Source organism: Canis lupus, chromosome Y (assembly GCF_048164855.1).
Source record: "Canis lupus baileyi chromosome Y, mCanLup2.hap1, whole genome shotgun sequence".
NCBI classification, from domain to species: Eukaryota; Metazoa; Chordata; class Mammalia; order Carnivora; family Canidae; genus Canis; species Canis lupus.
This window is the reverse complement of record NC_132877.1, coordinates 7726501-7752270: the sequence shown is the minus strand read 5'-3', so window position 1 is coordinate 7752270 and position 25770 is coordinate 7726501. Positions and strand designations below refer to the sequence as shown.

Here is a 25770-nt window from a genome sequence, read left to right as displayed (position 1 = left end):
ATATAATTTTCAATGTTCAATTCAGTCATACATATAGCAATGTTTTATGTCTTTTGATAGAATAGCAATATTTCATTGTATTAATAGATCATATTTTTCATCTGTTAATCAGCCAATTGAATGTATTGCTAACAACATTTGAAATGTGCCTGATGCAACTGAATAATTGGATTGTTCATTTTCTTTCATTTTAATCAACCGAATTTAAAATACCTCCTCTTACCTCTAGTGGCTTTGAACAGTACTGTCCTTTAGCTTCAAGAAGGGATTCAAAAAAAGAAGAGCATGCAAATCTCTTTAAATGTTTGCTCTCATTTCTTCATTTACTTGGAATGTCTATACCAGAAGTGGAATTGCTATACTATGTGGCAATTCTGGGTTTAATTCCCTGACGAATAACCAAACCGTTTACACAGAGGCTACAGAATTTTGTATTTACACTAGCAGGGAATTTTGTAGCCCATTGGGGTCTAGTTTTGCATTTCCTTAATGTTAGCAATGCTGACCATCTTTTCACATGATTATTGACCATTTGTATATCATTCGGGAGAAATGCCCCTTAAGTCTTTTGCTCATGTTCTAATCAGATTATTTGGGCTTTGTTGTTGAGTTACAGGTGTTTAACTCAATCAAAATTCTGGATTACAATCTGTCATCAGATATATGCAATGCAAATATTTTCTCCCATTCTGTGTGCTATTTTTTTTCACACTTTTGATGACATCTCTTAACGCAAAAAATAATAATAATAATAATTTTGATCAAGTTCAACTTACATCTTTTTTTCCTTTTGTTGCATATCAACCTCTTTTATGGGCTAAGAAATTTGAATTTTTTCCTTTAAAATTAAAAGATAATAAACATGAAAATAACAGTAAGTAACACCACTCTTTGCTACTGTAGCAGTAAAGATTTTTATTAGGGGCAAAGAGCTTCCATATAATGCAATTCTGCTAGCTTCCTGTTGTTTGAGGATGTGCAAAGTGATTACATGACTTATTATTGGTCAAACAACACATTATATTGCTCAAATTCAAATGCAATGACTCTCCTGCCAAGGATCATTCTTCTATCCCACTTTACAGTCTTTGATTGTGCTAACTAGTACATTGAACACACACAACTAATATGAAATACACAAATTTCTGCCTGTTACAAGGATACTACAGTCCTATTCCAAAAGAATAGTGAAGAGGAGGAATCAAAGAGTTCACAAAACCATATTCAACTTGAATATGTCTTTCATTCTGAAGGAAGAAAGTTCACTGATTTGTTCCACTTTTCACACTTTTCAAATATTAAAATATGCCATTTGCCATACTTTTATTAAAACAGCAGCTACTGGGATCCCTGGGTGGCGCAGCGGTTTGGCGCCTGCCTTTGGCCCAGGGCGCGATCCTGGAGACTCGGGATCGAGTCCCACGTTGGGCTCCCGGTGCATGGAGCCTGCTTCTCCCTCTGCCTGTGTCTCTGCCTCTCTCTCTCTCTCTCTCTATCATAAATAAATAAAAATTAAAAAAAAAAAACAGCAGCTACTTTGAGAGATGTAGAATATGCTTTAAGTGTATATGGAAATACATGAATTTTAAAGAATTTTTTAAAGTGTTAAATATTTAAAGTAAGTAACCCATAAACATTACAACATTGCAGGTGCAAACATCACTGCACAAAATGTATACTTAATGTCCTAAGAAGATACTGAATTACCAGGAAGGAAATTTGTTTCATCACCTCCAGTTTAGAGGAACTTGTAAGTTTCCCAAATCGCTGTTTCATTCATGCACATTAAATCCATCTGTATTATATCAAGGAAAACTCAAAATTAGAAGCCTACCATAAGTAAAAATTACATATAAAGTGAGATTTGGTGATGTTCTCCTTCAAATACGTTTCATCTCACTACATTTTAATTCCTGTTATTCTAGTAGGAAAAAAACAAGTAATGACATCTGACTCAGTTCTGGACACCAGTGGATAGGTTTTATTGTTCTGGTCAGAATTATTTTGCATCGTTTAATGTGATCTTCAGCAAACAGATTTATATTAGTGATCATACAACTACTTAAAACAAAACAAAATAGAACATTGACAATGCATTAAGTTTTTGAAAGGCCTAACTTACCAGGGGAATATCTGACTTGGGTCTATTAAGTCAGGAATGTTTTTCATTTAAGAATCAAAGGAATTAAAAAAAAAAAAAAGAATCAAAGGAATAAAATCTTGGCTCAATCCCAAAGCCCATGATTAGTGCTATACTGTCTGATGATAAAAAATCTTTGGCAGAACTGAATAAAGGAAAAGACAGTTAAGACCAGGAGATGATTTCAGTGTGGTTCAGGTTTTCTGGTAGACAATTCTTCCATTCTTTTCAAGATTTGGAGTTTGTCCCTTATGGTCAGCTGACCTGGAGGCACAGTAGGCAAAGAACTCAGCTTTAGGCGTTAAGCCCATCCCCCACCCCTCAGGGGGACAGCCATGCCTACCTTCTGAAACCAAGCCCTGCTGGATCCTGGCTCACTGTTCTTGAGTTTTGTCCTTCACGTTGAAAATGGCTGATGCTACATAGAAACATCTTGCCTGTTTTGGAGAACTCATCAGAGAACATGGCCTGGATGCCAAGAACTTGGGTTACATGTAGATAGGAGGTCATGCCTATTGGGCAAATGTAAACAATACTGGGATTCCTTGTGATTTTGAGCAATGTTTTAAGTGGATTTAAGATATGAAATCACTTAAACATTTTAGTAGTTAATTATTAATATTAAGTACAGTGCCCTGGTAATACCACATTCTAGAAACAAGTCCATGGCAGCTACTTTCCAAAATGAGAAAAGTAGTGTCTGTCTCAGGAGTAGTGTGACTGTAAAACGAAATCCAGTGCAGACTAGTATAGAACACAAAATGAGCACTCAACAGGTAGGGGCTACTGTTCTCATTACCTGGATCTGAGGATTATACAATTTGGTTGGAGCAAGAATACAAAATCAGATACAGAATCTTATATGGAGATTCATATAAATTTGTCCCCACACAACTTTCTTATGAGCACCCTAAATATTTTGAGTTTCATCTGGTGAGTTGACCTGATAGGTTTCTAGCACAAGACAGATGTCACCCTACTGGGAAGAATGTTATTTGAATGGATACAAATAGAACGCCAAAGCAGATATTAAGCAATGCGCTAAAATGGCACAACCCAAGGTAAGTGGGTCCAGGTCAGAGCAACATCCTCTCCCTGAGCCAACACAATGAGGACATGCCCAATAGCGGCCATTTCTCTGGTCCCAAGTCTCCATTCACAGGACTGTAGGGAAATAACTGTAGCATAACTCACGCATTATGATAAATGTGTTCTTCCTCATTTTTTGGTATCTCCTATTTTGGGCACATGTTCTATCAAAATATATCCTCTACCAAGAATCTTAACAACATTCACTCTGGAAGAATGGTCCTTGAACACTTTTCTACTGAGATTTTCTTTGCTCACTTCAAGTTTTCATTTCCTGCCTTTTGACCTGTTTTTAACTTATTATGAAATTAATCTGAAATGTTTAACCTGTTTCAACATACAGTTATTATCATATAGTTTTACTTTAAAAGATTATGACATTTCAATTAGATTTTGAAAATTTATTAGACATCTCTTGCATGTTAATTTCTACCCACTATGCATTTGATGGGATGAGCATGGGTGTTTTCTATATGTTGGCAAATTGAACACCAATGAAAAATAAATTTATAAAAAAAAAAGTCTCTACCCAGTATTGTGGTTTCAACAAATTTTTCTTACAAAATGATGAAGTCACATGACCAAGTTGGATTTTGGGCTCTATAAACAATTCTCAAATATGAATTGGAGTTCCTCTACTGAAATGTGAAAACAAGGCAGAAATTTTGCACTTACAAAACAACAATACAATCATTTATACAAACTTGGAATGTGAGATTGGAAAAAAAAATTATCTATTTTTGTTAATAAAAATAAATCAGGCTTATTATATTAAAAAGTAAAATTAGAAATAAAATCCTACAGGATAAAGAGGATAGAGAACAAAAAGAAAGTACTTCTCCCTCTCTGTTGTACCATACTTCAACGTATATATCATCAACACTATCTTGGTATATACATCTATTTTATTTTCTTTTTTAATTTTTTAAGACTCTGTTTATTTATTCATGAAAGACTGGGGGACGGAGAGACAGAGGGGAGGTGCAGAGATACCGACAGAGGGAGAAGCAGGCTCCATGCAGGGGGCCCGATGTGGGACTCAGTCTCAGGACTCCAGGATCACACCCAGGGCAGGAGGCAGGCACTAAACTTCCAAGCCACCCAGGAATCCCTGTTTCTTTATGTAGTTAATACTTTGTATATATATATTATTTATATTTTTTTTATTGGTGTTCAACTTGACAACATATAGAATAACACCCAGTGCTCATCCCATCAGCACCCCCCTCAGTGCCCGTCACCCAGTCATCCTCACACCCTGCCCACCTACATTTCTACCACCCCTAGTTCATTTCCCAGTTAGGAGTATTTCATGTTCTGTCTCCCTTTCTGATATTTCCTACCCATTTTTTTCTACTTTCCCCTTTATTCTCTTTCACTATTTTTTATATTCCCCAAATGAATGAGACATATAATGTTTGTCCTTATCCAATTGACTTACTTCACTCAGCATAATACCCTCCAGTTCCATCCACGTCGAAGCAAATGGTGGGTATTTGTCATTTCTAAAAGCTGAGTAATATTACATTGTATACATAGACCACAACTTCTTTATCCATTCATCTTTTGATGGACACCGAGGCTCCTTCCACAGTTTGCTATTGTGGACATTGCTGCTATAAACATTAGGGTACAGGTGAGGTGTCCAGGCGTTTCAATGCATCTGTATCTTTGGAGTAAATCCCCAGCAGTGCAATTGCTGGGTCAAAAGGCAGATCTCAGATCTATTTCTAACTCTTTGAGGAAACTCCACACAGTTTTCCAGAGTGGCTGCACCAGTTCACATTCCTACCAACAGTGCAAGGGAGTCCCCTTTCTCCAAATCCTCTCCAACATTGGTTGTTTCCTGCCTTGTTAATTTTCCCCATTCTCACTGGTGTGAGGTGGGATCTCATTGTGGTTTTGATTTGTATTTCCCTGATGGCAAGTGATGCAGAGCATTTTTTCATGTGCTTGTTGGCCATGTCTATGTCTTCCTCTGTGAGATTTCTCTTCATGTCTTTGCCTATTTCATGATTGGATTGTTTGATTCTTTGCTGTTGAGTTTAAGAAGTTCTTTAAAAATCTTGGATACTAGTCCTTTATCTGACACGTCATTTGCAAATATCTTCTCCCATTCTGTAGGTTGTCTTTTAGTTTTGTTGACTGTATCCTTTGCAGTGCAAAAGTTTCTTATCTTGATGAAGTCCCAATAATTCATTTTTGCTTTTGTTTCTCTTGCCTTCATGGAGGTGTCTTGCAAGAAGTTGCTGTGGCCAAGTTCAAAAAGGGTGTTGCCTGTGTTCTCCTCTAGGATTTTGATGGAATCTTGTCTCACATTTAGGTCTTTCATCCATTTTAAATTTATCTTTGTGTATACTGCAAGAGAGTGCTCTAGTTTCATTCTACTGCATGTGGATGTCCAATTTTCCCAGCGCCATTTATTGAAGAGACTGTCTTTTTCCAGTTGATAGTCTTTCCTTATTTATCGAATATTAGTTGACCATAAAGTTGAGGGTCCACTTCTGGGTTCTCTATTCTGTTCCATTGATCTATGTGTCTGTTTTTGTGCCAGTACCACACTGTCTTAATGACCACAGCTTTGTGGTACAATCTGAAATCTGGCATGGTGATGCCCCCAGCTATGGTTTTATTTTTTAATATTCCCCTGGCTTATCGGGGTCTTTTCTGATTCCACACAAATCTTAAAATAATTTGCTCCAACTCTATGAGGAAAGTCCATGGTATTTTGATAGGGATTGCATTAAACGTGTAAATTGCCCTGGGTAGCATTGACATTTTCACAATATTAATTCTGCCAATCCATGAGCATGGAATATTTTTCCATCTCTTTGTGTCTTCCTCAATTTCTTTCTGAAGTGTTCGGTAGTTTTCAGGGTATAGATCCTTTACCTCTTTGGTTAGGTTTATTCCTAGGTATCTTATGCTTTTGGGTGCAATTGTAAATGGGATTGTCTCCTTAATTTCTCTTTCTTCAGTCTCATTGTTAGTGTATAGAAATGCCACTGATTTCTGGGCATTGATTTTGTATCCTGCTGGCTGCCAAATTGCTGTATGAGTTCTAGCAATCTTGGGGTGGAGTCGTCTGGGTTTCCTACGTAGAGTATCATGTCACTACAAAGAGGGAGAGTTTGACTTCTTTGCCCATTTGAATGCCTTTTATTTCTTTTTGTTGTCTGATTGCTGAGGCTAGGACTTCCAGGACTATGTTGAATAGGAGTGGTAAGAGTAGACATCCCTGTCTTGTTCCTGATCTTAGGGGAAAGGCTCCCAGTGTTTCCCCCGTTGAGAATTATATTTGCTGTGGCCTTTTTGTGGATGGCTTTTAAGATGTTGAGGAATTTTCCCTCTATCAGTACACTCTAAAGAGTTTTGATCAGGAATGGGTTCTGTATTTTGTCAAATGCTTTCTCTGCATCTATTCAGAGGATCATATGTTTCTTGTTTTTTCTCTTGCTGATGTGATGAATCACATTGATTGTTTTATGAGTGTTGAACAACCTGGCATCCCAGGGATAAATCCCAGTTGGTCATGGTGAATCATCTATTAATGTATTGTTGGATCCTATTGGCTAGTATCTTGTTGAGATTTTTTGCATCCATGTTCATCAGGGATATAGGTCTATAATTCTCCTTTTTGGTGGGGTCTTTGGTTTTGGAATTAAGGTGATGCTGGCCTCACAGAACGGATTTGGAAGTATTCCATCTATTTCTACTTTCCCAACAGCTTTAGTAGCATAGGTATGGTTTCTTCTTTAAACTTTTGATAGAATTCCCCAGGGAAGCCATCTGGCTCTGGATGTTTGTGTCTTGGGAGGTTTTTGATGACTGCTTCAATTTCCTCCCTGGTTATTGGCCTGTTCAGGTTTTCTATTTCTTCCTGTTACAGTTTTGGTAGTTGGTAGTTGGTAGTTTGGTAGTTGGCTTTCCAGAAATGCATCCACTTCTTCTAAATTGCCTAATTATTGGCATATAGCTGCTCATAATATGTTTTTAAAATCGTTTGTATTTCCTTGGTGTTGGTAGTGATCTCTCCTTTCCCATTCATGATTTTATTTTAAATTTTTTTAAGGTATTTATTTATTTATTTATGATAATCACAGAGAGAGAGAGAGAGGCAGAGACACAGGCAGAGGGAGAAGCAGGCTCCATGCACCGGGAGCCCGATGTGGGATTCGATCCCGGGTCTCCAGGATCGCGCCCTGGGCCAAAGGCAGGTGCCAAACCGCTGCGCCATCCAGGGATCCCCCATTCATGATTTTATTAATTTGAGTCTTCTACCTCTTCTTTTTAATAAGGCTGGCTAATGGTTTATCTATCTTATTAATTCTTTCAGAGAACTAACTCCTGGATTGGTTGATCTGTTCCATAGTTCTTCTGGTCTCTATTTCATTGAGTTCTACTCGAATCTTTATTAACTCTCTTCTTCTGCTGGGTTTATAGGATCTATTTGTGGTTTTCTTCTGAAGCTCCTTTATGTGTAAGGTTAGCATTTGTATTTGAGTTCTTTCCAGTGTTTGGATGGCTGCTTGTATTGCGATGTATTTACCTCAGGACTGCTTTTGCTGTATCCCACAGATTTTGAACAGTTGTATCTTCATTCTCATTAGTTTCCATGAATCTTTTTAATTCCTCCTTAATTTCCTGGTTGACCCTTTTATCTTTTAGCAGGATGGACCTTAGCCTCCACGTGTTTGAAATCTTTCCAAACTTTTGTGATTTAGTTCTAATTTCAAAGCATTATGGTCTGAGAATACGCGGGACAATCCCAATCTTTGGTATCAGTTAAGACCTGATATGTGACCCAGTATGTGGTCTATTCTGGAGAAAATACCATGTGCACTTAAGAATGTGTGTTCCATTGCCTTTGGATGTAAAGTTCTGTAGATATCTGTGAAATCCATCTGGTCCAGTGTATCATTTAAAGCTCTCATTTCTTTGGAGATGTTGTGCTTAGAAGACCTAACGATTGTAGAAAGCGCTACATTCAAGCACTAAGTATAAGTGTATTATTATCTAAGTATGTCTTAACTTTGGTTATTAATTGATTGATATACTTGGCAGCTCCCACATTCGGGGCATAAATATTGATGATGTTACACCCTCTTGTTGGATAGATCCTTTAAGTATGATATAGTGTCCCTCTTCATCTCTCACTGCAGTCTTCGGGATAAACTTTAGTTTATTTGAGATAAGGATGGCTACCCCTGCTTTCTTTTGAGGACCATTTGAATGGTACATGGTTCTCCAACCTTTTATTTTCAGGCTGTAGGTGTCCTTCTGTCTAAAATGAGTCTCTTATAGACAGCAAATAGATGGGTCCTGCTTTTTTATCCAGTCTGAAACCCTGCACTTTTTGATGGAGTCATTAGGACCATTCACGTTGAGAGTTACTATTGAAAGATATGAATTTAGTGTCATCATGATACCTATTCAGTCCCTGTTTTTGTGCATTGTTTTCTTGGACTTCCTCCTTCTTTTACAGAGTCCCTCTTAATATTTCTTGCAGAGCTGGTTTAGTGGTCACATATTCTTTCATTTTCTGCCTATCTCGAAGCTCTTTATCTCTCCTTCCATTCTGAATGAGAGCCTTGCTGGATAAACTATTCTTGGCTGCATGTTCTCATTTAGGACCCTAAATATATCCTGCTAGCCCTTGCTGGCCTGCCAGGTCTCTGTAGAAAGGTCTGCTGCTAATCTAATATTTCTCCCCATAAAAGTGAGGGATTTCTTGTCTCTTGCTGCTTTAAGGATCCTCTCTTTATCTTTGGTATTTGCAAGCTTCACCATTAAATGTCGAGGTGTCGACTGGTTTTTATTGATTTTAAGGGAGAATCTATTTCCTGCATCTTAATGCCTGTTTCCCTTCCCAGATTAGGAAAGTTTTCAGCTAGGATTTGTTCAAATACATGTTCTGGCCCTCTGGCCCTTTCGGCACCCTCGGAACCCCAATTAAATATAGATTTTTCTTCCTCAGGCTGTCAGTTATTTCCCTTAATCTATATCATGATATTTTGTCTCTTTTTTCCTCAGTTTCCCTCCTTGCCATCAACTTGTCTTCTATGTCACTCAGTCATTCTTCCACCTCGTTAACCCTAGTTGTTAGGACCTCTAGTTTGGATTGTATCTCATTTAATTGATTTTTTATTTCTGCCTGATTAGATCTAAATTGTGCAGTCATGAAGTCTCTTGAGTCTTTTATGCTTTCTTCTAGAGCCACCAGTAGCTTTATAATAGTGCTTCTGAACTGGCTTTCTGACATTGAATTGTAATCCAAATTTTGTAACTCTGTGGGCGAGAGGACTGTTTCTGATTGTTTCTTTTGAGGTGAGATTTCCTTCTAGTCATTTGGTCAGGGCAGAGTGGCTAAAAACGATTTGTATTGGGAAAAGGAGAAAAAGAGAGGAGAGAAAGAAGAAAAGAAAAAGAAAAAAATAAAAAAGAAGGAAAAAAAGAGAAGAAATGAAAAAAAGGGAGGAGTGGGGAGCAAACAGAAAACAAAAAACAAGAGAGTATCCTCTGATTCTGTATACTGCAAATCCCTCGACCTCACCTGAACTTTCCAGTGTTGGTTGTTCAATAACTTGCTTTTCCCCCTTCCCTCTAGCTGGTCTTCTGGGGGAGGGGCCTGCTGTGCCGATTCTCAGGTGTGAGCACTTGGGGGACCTGCTCAGCCCCCTGCCTGGTGCAGGGCTCAGTGAAAGTTGTTTACCCTGTTTACCTGGTGAGGCCACTGTGAGGCTCAGTGGGGTTTGTTTATCCCGTGAGGCCCCAGGAGGATCAACCACAGTGGCTGCGGCCAACTCTGGAGCCCTGGATTTCAGCTCCTGCAATAACTATGGAGCTCTTGGTCTGCAGCGGCCTGGATGCTCGGGGGCGGGGCCACTGATCTGCTCAAGGAGCATCCTTGGTCCTGGGCCCTCCTGGCCTCTGCCTGTCCCGGGGGGAGGCCGGATCCTGGGCTGTGTCCCGGGAGCCCCGTGCTCCCGGGCCTGCGCTGTTGGATTCCCAATCCCGGCCAGGCAGCCCCCTCCTCCTGGAGACTCCACCCGAGCCCCCCGAGCTGCTCCCGAGCCTCTTCCTCTGCCAGAGCCACCTCCGAGCTGCTCCCGGGCAGCGCAGCCCCCTCTGTGCGGAGCCTCTTCCTCTGCCCGAGCCCCTCCAAGCTGCTCCAGGTCCCGCCGTGCGCGCTGCATCCCTTAGGGAGCTCGGCACACTCTCCCCGGGGCACAGGTGTCTGTTAGTATCCCAGGGAGCCTGAGGGCATCCCCGCCCTCCTGGGGTCCCGCTCCAACTCCCTGTGAGCCCCTTTCTGTTCAGGAGGATTGGTGCAGCTCCTGCTTCTCCAGGCGGGGCTCTCCTGTCCTGGGGACACTCACGCCGGCCTTAGCCCGGCTCCTCGCGGGGCCCCTGCCCCTTGGATGTCTTTTGTTTATTTCTTTTTTCCCTGTCTTCCTACCTTTTTTTAAATAATAAATTTATTTTTTATTGGTGTTCAATTTGCCAACATACAGAATAACACCCAGTGCTCATCCCGTCAAGTGCCCCCCCTCAGTGCTCACCACCTATTCACCCTCACCCCCCCCCTCCTCCCCTTCCACCACCTCTAGTTCGTCTCCCAGAGTTAGGAGTCTTTATGTTCTGTCTCCCTTTCTGATATTTCCTACCCATTTCTTCTCTCTTCCCCTCTATTCCCTTTCACTATTATTTATGTGGGACCCAGGAAATTGAACAAAATCCCCTACCCCTGGACAAGCAGAGCAGGACTGACTCTATTTTCGGCTGTACCCGCCTTGTGCTGACTTGCTTATTGCTTAGGGTACTTCCCCGCCCTAGTCAAAGACCAGGGCACACCCTAACGGGAATTCCGGCTCAGTGATAGGCCAGTTCAAATGGATAATGTAGGGTAAAATGTAATTCAATCGGCCACCTGCGAGTGGACCAACATGATTGTGCAACTTTCTGCATATCTAATTGGCCATGGGCTCCTATAAAGTTGCTAAGCCTCTTAGTCTCAGGGTCCAAGTCCCTGCCTTGCTAAAGTTGGGTATACTTGGACCTAGGCTCCAGCTTGTAAATAAACCCTCGTGTGTTTGCATAGGTGTTGGCTCCTTGGTGGGTTTCTCAGATTGGCGATCTTGGGCACAACAATTTATATTCCCCAAATGAATGAGAACATATAATGTCTGTCCTTCTCGGGTTGACTTATTTCACTACCTTGATAGAAGCATGAACTCTTCTCACTGTATCATTCCAGCTGTTCTCTCTTTAAATCTCAGGCCGAATTTGTAGGTTTTCAGGATGATTTGAAGGTTATTTTTTTTTTAATTTTTTTTTATTTATTTATGATAGTCACACAGAGAGAGAGAGAGAGGCAGAGACACAGGCAGAGGGAGAAGCAGGCTCCATGCACCGGGAGCCCGATGTGGGACTCGATCCCGGGTCTCCAGAATCGCGCCCTGGGCCAAAGGCAGGCGCCAAACCGCTGCACCACCCAGGGTTCCCTGATTTGGAGGTTATTTAGTAATTTGGTGCAGACAGGTGACTTGGGAACCCTACTCTTCCGCCATCTTGCCCCGCCTCAACTGTAGTCAATTCTTTATTGGTTACCTTTATAAGTGTATTATATATCCAAATATGTTTTTCGTTCATCAATTAACCTCACATAGGAGCTTTTAACTATCAGCTGTATCAGAAATAAGTGCATTTATACTTCTTCCTATCCCTCCAGCTGCACTTGAAAATTGTGATTAGTTTTATTATTTTGGGTTCCTCTACTGGTTACCTTTATACATTTAATCAATACATTTATAATATAATTTAGCCCTTCAATGCTCAATGTACTCATTTTAGGTAATATCTTTCTGTTCCTGTCTCTGAAACATGAGGAAATAGATACTCCTAAATTTCTCCCACAATTCTTTCCTGCTACGTATTGTTGCTTATTATGTTAAATAAATTATATTAATGGTCAACTCGAAGGACATAAAATATTTACATTCTCTTCCAGAATCTTAATTGCCAGAATTGTTCAGATTTTTATGTTGAAATGGACTTAATACTCATGTCGGTGTCTCTATTAATTTATGGTTAAGGAAATCTCAAAATCAAATTTTTCAGTTCAATATGAGCTCATAGGTGTCATACTTGCATATTCAAAATATTTTTCTTTTGCTTTCATACCTGAATGACAGCTTGGCTAAGCACCTGGTTTTGGCTTTCACTCTTGTCTTCCAGAGCATAATGGTGTAGATAATTAGGCTACCTTGAGACTGACTTAGCTATGGAAAATTCTGGAGGAAGGTAGACCCTGCTAGACCCTGACATTGACCCCTACCCAAGTGACTTTACTGATTGCAAGAGGGCTTATAGGAACCTTTAGCCTCCTTACTGATTTCCACGCAAACAGAAGGTGTATAAATGGCTTTCAGGGAAATCTTTTATGTCCCAAGTTTCCTATGTATTTGTGGTAATCTTGGGTTTTTAAATTTTTTACATATCCTTTACAGAGTTGCTGCTGCAAAGCTGACTAACATATTTCAACTAGCCACAATTATAGACACCTTACATCACACTTTGGTCTCTGGCAGGGCAAGAGTTACCCAGGCCCCAGTCTTGTGCTTTCAGGGACACTTCTCGTCCTTTCAAATATGCATTCCCCCACAGATGAGGTGCACCCTTCCTTAAGATGTCTGTCTTCTCTACAGGGCCCCCTTCAATATAGACTAATTCACTGTGGCAATTGTCAGTCATAGTTGGTACTTGAAAATTGTGTCACAAACTTTCACAACTTGCTTCCTCAAATTCATCAAGGCTAAAGTTTTCTTCTTCTCAGTTTAGAATTCTAATTTTTTTCAATAGTTATTAGAGAAAAACTGGGATCAGAACACTCTAATTCTGACATCCTTAAGTAAATTTCTCCATTATTCCATTTAGAAAAGTGGTTAAGCAGTCAAGTGTAACCCAGGCTTAGCCTGTGCAGTACTCCTTCTTTAGTTCAGTCCACAGTCTAAGTTCTGGAGTCCATCTAGACAGCAAATACTCATTTAAGGCCAACTTCTTTTCTAAAGAGTTAACATTAGCATTTGCTGATTGGAACAGGGAGCCTCTGGGTAAGTGTCTTTAGGTCTCACTCCAGAAAGGGATGAGAAACACCTGCTTCTTCCTATTCCCTCTATCATTACAGATGGAATGGAATTCCTGCGGAGCTCCAATTTCATCTCTCCCTCCTAGTTTAAGAGTAGAGTCACAATGCATCCTCACTCTCTGCTTCCCTGTTGCTCATGGAAATATGGCAAATACATGGCATGTGTTAGATTATTCTTTACTTACAGCCTAAGAATTGGAAAATGTCAACATCAGTGGATGGAGAGTCCTGGCCAGACACTGAGATAGAGTCATATACTTACTGAAAGGAACACTCCAAACTCAGATCTACAATGTATTTTTAATGTTGGTTTATTCTTAATACAAGGTGCTTACCCATGCAATGTAAGGGTTTGTATATATTTGTAAATAACAAAGTATTATCTCTTATTTATTTATATTTCTTCTCAAAAATAATCATCTATATCTTCATATGTATAATGTAACTAATACTAGACTGAAAATTTTACGTTACTAAGGTTGCTTTTTTCATTCAAGCTCTTAAAAGTGACAAATATTCCCAGAACTTTTATTAAAAATGGACAAGGAAAAGACTAAATATATAAACATTTCAGAAGAAATATCAGACAATACTGTGCCCAAATCAAGAGAAAGCAGCTTTTCCTAAGTCGGGTTATATAAGTAAACAGAATATTCCTAATGAGGCAGAATTGCTGTATTATGATAAATTCTCTCAACAATATAAAAAGGAAATTATATAACCACTTTGAAATAGTGAAAAACATTACTTACGTTAGCTACTTGTCTTAGAATATTGGATAACAGAGCCACATAACTTCACATCGAATTTTTAAATGCCAATTTTACTAGGTATGAATTAACAACAAAAAAAGTCTTTTACGATTTTTTAATCTTACTATATTTTTTGAGAAAATAACAAAAACAAAACAAAAACATCCATTGGAATCAGTAAAAATTGTGATATTTTCAAATAGATCTCTAACTAAAAGAAGGAAAAATATGAGGAAATCAGTACTCTCAACAAAAAAGTGGCAAAACAATAAGATGGATGGAAAAAGTTTTTTAAATGCATATTCCAAAACTTGGAGGCTGACTATAAAATATTTAAGGATACTAGAAGCAGCTGAGTGTGTTCAAGAGTTAGGCTGAAAAGAATTCCTATAGATTGAACAATATACAGAGGAATTTTCTGAAGAAGGTATTACTTTTTCAATTTTATAGATATGGAAATATAGGCAAACTTATCATGTAATTTCACCGAAGTTTCAGCAGGAATAAGAGGGAGACAGTGAATGCTGACAAGGGACTCTCTTCTAAGCTATGATGTTTGAGCCTTGTCAAGAACTAGCAATCCCCAAATATGGCCATTTCAGACTGGGCTCTGCTTTTCTGTACTTTATTTACATAATCTCAAACCCAATTATTTTCTTGCAAAACTTGATCTTCCTGAGAAACACCTTTCACTCATTCCTTGGTGAATCATAGTGGTATTTCATTAAAAACATTCAATGAACCATCAATTTGGCATCCCAACAATACATGAAAGTTGTTCACTTAATAAGTCAATCAGAGAAAGACAATTATCATATGACTTCACTCATATGTGGAATTTAAGAAACAAAACATATCCTAGGGGAAGAGAAGAAATAAGAAAATAAGGAAAAATCAGAGAGGGAGACAAACCATAAGAGACTCTTAATCATAGGAAAAAAGACTAAAGAGCTGGTGGGGAGGGGAACGGAGAGGGGGATAGTGTAGCTGGATGATGGTCAATAAGGAGGGCATGTGATGTAATGAGTACTGAGTGTTATACAAAGCTGATGAACCATTAAATTCTACCTCTGAGACCAATAATGTATATTATGTTTGTTAACTGAACTTAAATCAATTTTAAACAATCAATTTCTTAATAAATTTGAGTAATTCCATTACCTAATGAACACTAAGCAATCATCTTTAATTGTACATTTCTTGATATTGGGATATTTTTAAAATTATGATGGAAAATGTATTTCAAAGGCAAAATTGTATTCTATGGCTTAAGACAGTCAAGATGTGATCCATTTTCTTTTTCTTTATTGATCTCTTATAAAGTAGCTTAACTAATGTTTTCTATAAATTCATATTAAAAATATTTCTGGGGGGCAAGAAGGTGGAAGAGTAGGGTCCCCAAATCACCTGTCCCCACCAAATTACCTAGATAACCTTCAAATCATCCTGAAAATCTACGAATTTGGCCTGAGATTTAAAGAGGGAACAGCTGGAATGCTACAGTGAGAAGAGTTCTTGCTTCTATCAAGGTAGGAAGACAGGAAAAAAATAAAGAAACAAAAGGCCTCCAAGGGGGAGGGGCCCCGCGAGGAGCCGGGCTGAGGCCGGGTGAGTGTCCCCAGGACAGGAGAGCCCCGTCCCGGAGAAGCAGGAGCTGCACCAACCTTCCCGGGTGGAAAGGGGCCCGCAGGGAGTTGGAGCAGGACCCCAGGGAGGCGGGGATGCCCTCGGGCTCCCTGGGACACTAACAGACAGTTGCGCCCGGGAGAGTGCCCCGAGCTCCCTAAGGGCTGCAGCGCGCACGGCGGGACCAGGAGCAGCTCGGTGGTGCTGGGGCGGAGGAAGAGGCTCCGTGCGGAGGAGGCTGCGTGGCTCTGGGAGCAGCTCGAAGGGGCTCGGGCGGAGGAAGAGGCCCCGCGGAGGGGGCTCCCGTGGCGGGAGCGCGAATCTAACAGCGCAGGCCCAGTAGCACAGGGCACCAGGACACAGCGCAGGATCCGGCCTCCCCCCGGGACAGGCAGAGGCCGGGAGGGCCCAGGACAGCAAGGACGCTCCTGCCTCGAGCTGAGCAGATCAGCGGCCCCGCACCCGGAGCATCAAGGCCCTGCGAACAGAGAGCTGAATCCAGCTGTAGTTACTGCAGGAGCTTAATCCAGGGCTCCAGGGCCGGCCCGCCACTGTGTTTGTTCCTCCTGAGGCCACAGGGGTAAACAACACCCACTGAGCCCTGCACCAGGCAGGGGGCAGAGCAGCTCCCCCAAGTGCTCACACCTGAAAATCAGGACAACAGGCCCCTCCCCCAGAAGACCAGCTAGACGGACAAGTTCCAGGGGAAGTCAAGGGACTTAAAGTGTACAGAATCAGAAGATACTCACCCGTGGGGTTCTTTTTTGTTGTTGTTGTTGTTGTTTTCTTTTTTTGCTTTTTGATTTGTTTGCTTCCCCCCCCCTTTTTTTTCTTTCTTTCTTTTTCTTTCTCTTTTTCTTCTCTTTTTTCTTTTTTTCTTCCTTTTCTTTTTCTTTTCTTTCCTTCTCTCTCTCTCTTTTTCTCCTTTTCCTAATACAACTTGTTTTTCGCCACTCTGCACTGAGCAAAATGACTAGAAGGAAAACCTCACCTTAAAAGAAAGAATCAGAAACAGTCCTCTCGCCCACAGAGTTACAAAATCTGGATTACAATCCAATGTCAGAAAGCCAGTTCAGAAGCACTATTATACACGTACTGGTGGCTCTAGAAAAAAGCATAAAAGACTCAAGAGACTTCATGATTGCAGAATTTAGATCCAATCAGGCAGATATTAAAAATCAATTGAATGAGATGCAATCCAAACTAGAAGTCCTAACGACGAGGGTAACGAGGTGGAAGAACGTGTGAGTGACATAGAAGACAAGTTGATGGCAAGGAGGGAAACTGAAGAAAAAGGAGACAGACAATTAAAAGACCATGAAGATAGATTAAGGGAAATAAACGACAGTCTGAGGAAGAAAAACCTACTTTTCATTGGGGTTCCCCAGGGGGGCAAAAGGGACAGAGGGCCAGAATATGTATTTGAACAAATCATAGTTGAGAACTTTCCTAATCTGGGAAGGGAAACAGGCATTCAGATCCAGGAAATAGAGAGATCCCACCCTAAAATCAATAAAACCTGTTCAACACCTCAACATCTAATAGTGAAGCTTGCAAGTTCCAAAGATAAAGAGAAGATCCTTAAAACAGCAAGAGACAAGAAATCCCTCACTTTAATGGGGAAGAAAATTGGGATAACAGCAGACCTCTCCACAGAGACCTGGCAGGCCAGAAGGGGCTGGCAGGATATATTCAGGGTCCTAAATGAGAAGAACATGCAGCCAAGAATACTTTATCCAGCAAGGCTCTCATTCAAAATGGAAGGAAAGATAAAGAGTTTCCAAGACAGGCAGGAACTGAAAGAATATGTGACCTCCAAACCAGCTCTGCAAGAAATTTTAAGGGGGACTCTTAAAATTCCTCTTTAAGAAGAAGTTCAGTGGAACAATCCACAAAAACAGGGACTGAATAGATATCATGATGACACTAAACTCAAATCTGTCAATAGTAACTCTGAATGTGAACGGGCTTAATGACCCCATCAAAGGCGCAGGGTATCAGACTGGATAAAAAAGCAGGACCCTTCTAATTGCTGTCTACAAGAGACTCATTTTAGACAGAAGGACACCTACAACCAGAAAATAGAAAGTTGGAGAACCATTTACCATTCAAATGGTCCTCAAAAGAAAGCAGGGGTAGCCATCCTTATATTAGATAAACTAAAATTTACCCCGAAGACTGTAGGGAGAGAGGAATAGGGACACTATCTCATACTTAAAGGATCTATCCAACAAGAGGACTTATCAATCCTCAATATATATGCCCCGAATGTGGGAGCTGCGAAATATTTAAACCAAAAATAACCAAAGTGAAGAAATACTTAGATAATAATACACTTATACTACGTGACTTGAATCTAGCTCTTTCGATACTCGATAGGTCTTCTAAGCACAACATCTCCAAAGAAATGAGAGCTTTAAATGATACACTGGACCAGATGGATATCACAGATGGATTTCACAGAACTTTACATCCAAATTCAACTGAATACACTTTCTTCTCAAGTGCACATGGAACTTTCTCCAGAATAGACGACATACTGGGTCACAAATTGGGTCTGAACCGATACCAAAAGAATGGGATCATCCCCTGCATATTCTGAGACCATAATGCCTTGAAATTAGAACTACATCACAACAAGAAGTTTGTTTTGACAACAAAACATTAAACATCAAACACGTGGAGGTTAAGGACCATCCTGCTAAAAGATGAAAGGGTCAACCAGGAAATTAAGGAAGAATTTAAAAGATTCATGGAAAAAAAAAAGATTCATGGAAACTAATGAGAATGAAGATATAAGCATTCAAAATCTTTGGGATGCAGCAAAAGCAGTCCTAAGGGGGAAATACATTGCACCACAAGCATCCATTCAAAAACTGTAAAGAACTCAAATACAAAAGCTAACCTTACACATAAAGGAGCTACAGAAAAAACAGCAAATAGATCCTACACCCAGAAGAAGAAGAGAGTTAATTAAGATTCAAGCAGAACTCAACAAAATCGAGACCAGAAGAACTGTGGAACAGATCAACAAAACCAGGAGTTGGTTCTTTGAAAGAATTAATAAGATACATAAACTATTAGCTAACCTTATTAAAAAGAAGAGAGAGGACTCAAATTAATAAAATCATGAATGAGAAAGGAGAGATCACTACCAACACGTAGGAAATACAAACGATTTAAAAAAACATATTATGAACAGCTATACGCCAATAAATTAGGCAATCTAGAAGAAATGGACGCATTCCTGGAAAGCCACAAACTATGAAAACTGGAACAGGAAGAAATAGAAAACCTGAACAGGCCAATAACCAGGGAGGAAATTGAAGCAGTCATCAAAACCTCCCAAGACACTAAAGTCCAGGGCCAGATGGCTTCCCAGGGGAATTCTATCAAACATTTAAAGAGGAAATGATACCTATTCTACAAAAGCTGTTTGGAAAGATAGAAAGACATGGAGTACTTCCAAATTTGTTCTATGAGGCCAGCATCACCTTAATTCCAAAACCAGACAAAGACCCCACCAAAAAGGAGAATTACAGACCAATATCCCTGATGAACATGGATGCAAAAATTCTCAACAAGATACTAGCCAATAGGATCCAACAGTACATTAAGAAAACTATTCACCATGGCCAAGTAGGATTTATCCCCGGGACACAAGGCTGTTTCAACACTGGTAAAACAATCAATATGATTCATCATATCAGCAAGAGAAAAACCAAGAACCATAGGATCCTCTCATTAGATGCAGAGAAAGCATTTGACAAAATACAGCATCCATTCCTGATCAAAACACTTCAGAGTGTAGTGATAGAGGGAACATTCCTCGACATCTTAAAAGCCATCTACGAAAAGCCCACAGCAAATATCACTCTCAATGGGGAAGCACTGGGAGCCTTTCCCCTAAGATCAGGAACAAGACAGGGATGTCCCCTCTCACCACTGATATTCAACATAGGACTGGAAGTCCTAGCCTCAGCAATCAGACAACAAGAAGACCTTAAAGGCATCCAATCTGGCAAAGAAGAAGTCAAACTCCCTCTTCGCCAATGACATGATACTCTACATAGAAAACCCAAAAGCCTCCACCCCAAGATTGCTAGAACTCATACAGCAGTTTGGTAGCGTGGCAGAATACAAAATCAATGCCCAGAAATCAATGACATTTCTATACACTAACAATGAGGCTGAAGAAAGAGAAATTAAGGAGTCAATCCCATTTACAATTGCACCCAAAAGCATAAGCTACCTAGGAATAAACCTAACCAAAGAGGTAAAGGATCTATACCCTAAAAACTATAGAACGCTTCTGAAAGAAATTGAGGAAGACACAAAGAGATGGAAAAATATTCCATGTTCATGGATTGGCAGAATTAATATTGTGAAAATGTCAATGTTACCCAGGGCAATTTAAACGTTTAATGCAATCCCTATCAAAATACCATGGACTTTCTTCAGAGAGTTAGAACAAATTATTTTAAGATTTGTGTGGAATCAGAAAAAACTCCGAATAGCCAGGGGCATTTTAAAAAATAAAACCATATCTGGGGACATCACCATGCCAGATTTCAGGTTGTACTACAAAGCTGTGGTCATCAAGACAGTGTGGTACTGGTACAAAAACAGACACATAGATCAACGGAACAGAATAGAGAATTATGAAGTGGGCCCTCAACTTTTTAGTCAACTAATACTCGATAAAGTAGGAAAGACTATCCATTGGAAGAAAGACTGTCTCTTCAATAAATGGCGTTGGGAAAATTGGACATCCACATGCAGAAGAATGAAACTAGACCTCTTTCTTTCACCATACAGAAAGATAAACTCAAAATGGATGAAAGATCTAAATGTGAGACAAGATTCCATCAAAATCCCAGAGGAGAACACAGGCAACACCCTTTTTGAACTTGGCCACAGTAACCTCTTGCAAGATACATCCATGAAGGCAAAAGAAACAAAAGCAAAACTGAAGTATTGGGACTTCATCAAGATAAGAAGCTTTTGCACAAAAGGATACAGTCAACAAAACTAAAAGACAACCTACAGAATGGGAGAAGATATTTGCAATTTACGTATCAGATAAAGGGCTAGTTTCCAAGATCTATAAAGAACTTCTTAAACTCAACACCAAAGAAACAAACAATCCAATCATGAAATGGGTAAAAGACATGAAGAGAAATCTCACAGAGGAAGACATAGACATGGGCAACATGCACATGAGAAAATGCTCTGCATCACTTGCCTTCAGGGAAATACAAATCAAAACCACAATGAGATACCACCTCACATTAGTGAGAATGGGGAAAAATAACAAGGCAGGAAGCCACAAATGTTGGAGAGGATGCGGAGAAAGGGGAACCCTCTTGCACGTTGGTGAGAATGTGAACTGGCGCAGCCGCTCTGGAAAACTGTGTGGAGGTTCCTCAAAGAGTTAATAATGGATCTGCCCTACGACCCAGCAATTGCACTGCTGAGGATTTACCCCAAAGATATAGATGCAATGAAATGCCGGGACACCTGCACCCCGATGTGTCTAGCAGCAATGTCCACAATAGTCAAACTGTGGAAGGAACCTCGGTGGCCATCGAAAGATGAATGGATAAAGAAGATCCAGTTTATTTATACAATGGAATATTAGCCATTAGAAACAACAAATACCCACCATTTGCTTCAACGTGGATGGAACTGGAAGGTATTATGCTGATTGAAGTAAGTCAATCGGAGAAGGACAAACATTTTACGTTCTCATTCATTTGGGGAATATAAATAATAATGGAAGGGAATAGAAGGGAAGGGAGAAGAAATGTGTGGGAAATATCAGAAAGGGAGACAGAACATAAAGACTTCTAACTCTGGGAAACGAACTAGGGGTGATGGAAGGGGACGAGTGTGGGGGTGGGGATGAATGGGTGACGGGCACTGAGGGGGGCACTTGACAGGATGAGCACTGGGTGTTATTCTGTTGGTAAATTGGTAAAGTTGGTAAATTGAACACCAATAAAAAATAAATTTATTATTAAAAAATATAAAAGATAAAAAAAATAAAAATAAAAATATTTCTGGGCTCTTTTTTCAAGTTTCTATGCCTTAAACACATCATATACTGCTGTATTTTTAAAAGTTAGAGAGAAAAAAAATAAAAGTTAGAGAGATTACTACTGTTTTATAAATGTGATTATAGTTAGTGTTCAATAAAGCACAGAAGTAATTAAGATTGAACAAAATTGGCTAAATTAGAAACAGGTTAGATTTTGCTACTATCCCTCTCAGCCTGCTGATACTTCACAAATCATATATCCATATGACAAAATATAGGCTTGTCCACTGGCAAACTAAAAGGGAGTGATACAGCTCAGCAACATGAATTGTCAAGGTTCCTGAATTCTCCCAGACTTCACCATAATTGCCCTGCATAACAACTTGTAATTCTCTGAATGGAAAACTTTGATCATTCAGTGATCCTGGATCATTGGGAAAATTACTCAACCTTCCTAAACTGAGTGGGAAAAGAGTCAGAGGTACAACTGCTAGAAGAAAAGGACTGATTTTCTTGAACTGATGCTAAACAGATCTGAAGAGAAAGATTCTCCCATATATTCATACCAGACCAAAGGCATCCACTTGCCTCTCACATGAAAGCGGGAATGGAACCACTTCTTTTCACACATTATGTCCATCTAGCCATCCATCAGTCATCCATCATTAGTACACATATCCATCCTCCATTTACTCACATTTCTACCCACCTACCTAGTCATCCTCCATCATCCATATACCCACTTCCCTACCCATCCATCCATCCATTCGTCTGTCCATCCATCCATCTATCCATCCATCCATCTGAACATGCTTCATTTACCTACCAATTTATCTGCACACCCATCCATCATCCTCCATCCATCCATCCATTCATTGGCCATCTTCCATCATCCATCAAACCACTTAATGCCTACTGGGATCTCAAGATTTTCATTTGTCTATTATTAACCCCATTTAACTTGTATCTTAAAACAAAGAAGAAACATGGAAGACATTTCTATGACTATCTTCTTCTTGCTTTGTGTGTTTGAGGGAGCATACAATGGAAAATTTCAGAGTTAAATTGCTTCCTCTCCCTGCTAGTGTAGATATGGGAAGGCCTAAAAATACTTGATACCTTTAGCACTTCTTATCTATTAAATTCTGGGTGCAGGGAATTAAGAAAAGAACTTGAACCCAGAAACAGACTTCAAGAGCAGTCAGCACCACCACTTGGTCAGTGAAATCTGACTCAAGTCCAAAAACACAAATACTCTTCGAATGTGAATCCATTCTGCATGATTTATTGAGGGTGGCTCAATTCGATTTCAATAATTAGCATGATACAATTGACATTTACATTCCCATTCCTCCTCCCCTACTTCCTAATGAATAATGATAATAATAATAATAATAATAATAATAAGAAGAAGAAGAAGAAGAAGAAGAAGAAGAAGAAGAAGAAGAAACATTGGTTTAGACAAGGGCACCAAGTGGGTATGCAAGGGAGAACACAGAGATAAGGTGAGGCTAAGTGTCCTAAGACTATAAAGTGGGAAGGCCAAGATGGCACGGGGACAGAATGGAGGAGAAAAGGTGGAATAAGAACATTGCTGACAGGGGTGGGATGTTAGAAAGGAGGACATCAGTGGGGATGTGGGGGAGCTTTGCAGTGAGTTCTGATTCCCCCGTGCATGGTCTCAGATCTTCAGCAACAATCTCCACAGCTTCTGTTAAGGCTTCCCGAGATGGGGTTTGTTTCTTTGAAATGTCACAGCCTAGAGGGGCCTTGAGGCAAGAATGAGCAGACAAGGTAGAATCTGTGATGTGTCTACTTAAGGCCTTAGGCCAAAAATGGCACTAACAGAAGAAATTAAAAATCCATTGCTGAAATTTAGGGTACAAGCTATGGGTCATACAGCTTTATTTGGAGCTCCTGCTCTTTCCCCAATAGATATGTGACCCTCAGAAAGTGTTTTTAAATCCTTAAGTCTGAACTTTTATCTCAATGTAAAATGGGGTTTATAACAGTACCTTCTTTTTAGGGTTGTGATTGCTACATGTGACAATGAACTTAGCTCAGAAAAACATTCAGTAAGGACTAGCTATTGATTTTATAAATATGCCTATTTGTGTTCATACATATCTCTTACTCCTCCTTCCTGGAAACCAGGAAACAAAAGCTGTTTTATCAAGTATCTTGCACCATATCTAGTTGTGAGGAGTTACTGACAAAATCAAGTGTTTGTTGCATAAATATCAGTCAGCTCACTTGTTAGTAGTTGAAATAGCAAATTTGTGGATCTAGTTCACAAATCTGATTCCTCTTATTATACTTAGTACACTTGTTATATTTTTTAAAAATATAGGAAATTTGGCATAATCCACAAACAAAAAACCCAGTATTTTGTTAGTGATCATTTTCTTTTCAGTGAATGGTTTTGTATTTCTTATTTAAGGTTAGGGCAAAAATCAATTCTACTTAAGCTCCCAATTTGATTAATTACAGTGCTGCTCCAGTTTTTGAATTTTAATTCCAAAAACCATTAAAATATCTGAACGGGACTTTTAAAAAATAGTCTCTTGGGCCAAAGGGTGTTCACCCACTGCGTTAGGAGATATGAAATAATTTAGCACTGCACAGAGGAGTCATATTAACAGAAGACCTTCAGCATTACCCTGGCTGTTGCCCTGGAGACAGGCCTTCTGGCTGGAGAGATGTGTAACACACTGACTTACTATGACCTAGGAAAAGCTGCCAGAGAGGTCTTCAATAAAGAATATGGATTTGGCATGGTCAAAATAGATCTGAGAACCAAGTCCTATAGTGGAGTGGAACTTTCTACTTCTGGTCATTCTTACACTGATACAGGGAAACCATCAGGCAACCTAGAGAACACATGTAAGGTCTGTAACTATGGACTTATCTTCATTCATCCAGAAATGGAACACAGACAATACTCTTGGAACAGAAATTTCTTTGGAGAACTGACTCCTGATATCGTATTCATACCAAATACAGGAAAGAAGAGTGGAAAATTGAAGGCCTCCTGTTAACCAGGTTGTTTCAGTCTTGGCAGTAATGTTGATATAGATTTTTCTGAACCAACCCTGTATGGCTGGGCTGTTAGCCTTTGAAGCTTGGCTTGCTGGCTATCAAATGAATTTTGACACAGCCAAACCCAAGCTGTCACAGAATAATTTTGCCCTGGGTTACAAGGCTGCATACTTACAGCTGCACAGTCATGTGAATGATAGCACTGAATTTGGAGGCTCTATGTACCAGAAGGCTAACAAGAAGATTAAAACATCAATAAACCCTTGCTTGGATGGCCAGCAATAACAATACCTGTTTTGGCATTACTGCTAAATATAAGCTGGATTGTAGAAATTCTCTATCTGCTAAAGTAAATAATGCCAGCCTGATTGGACTGGGTTATACTGAGACCCTTCAATAAGGAGTCAAACTGACCCTATTAGCTTTAACTGATGGAAAGAACTTCAGTGCAGAAGATCACAAGTTTGGGTTGGGATTTGAACTAGAGGCTTAATGTGGTTTTGAGTAAAGCATCTGATTTGTCCCTGAAAGTGAAGAGAACCCACTATGCTAAAATCAGTATCACAAACCTCACGCAGCATAACACAAAGTCAAGTCATATGACTTGTCAGCTAAAATTTTGAGGTTTTCCAGAAAATCTGTTAAGAACACAGATGGTTTCCTTTAATTATTATTGGCCACATAAGGACAAAATGCCTACTTTGATGTCTTTGCCAATCATTTATCAGTGCCTGAAAATAACAACCAACATTCACTGTGCCTACACAGATTTTTTCCTCTTTGCTGTCTCATGGAAATCCAGTTTCATGTTTTTATTCTTTGACAAAAGTCCATAGATTCTATGGCAAGAGTCCTTAACTAAATATATGCACAAATACTTATATGTATCTGACAAACATTAAGTATTGAAACACTATACTGACTCCCCCTGGGAAAA

General features: G+C 39.7%; 1 pseudogene; it reads left to right on the top strand.

The window, feature by feature from the left end:
* The first annotated feature begins 24493 nt into the window (after window positions 1–24493).
* On the top strand, window positions 24494–25326 carry LOC140629078 (non-selective voltage-gated ion channel VDAC3 pseudogene; annotated as a pseudogene).
* Window positions 25327–25770: the final 444 nt, after the last annotated feature.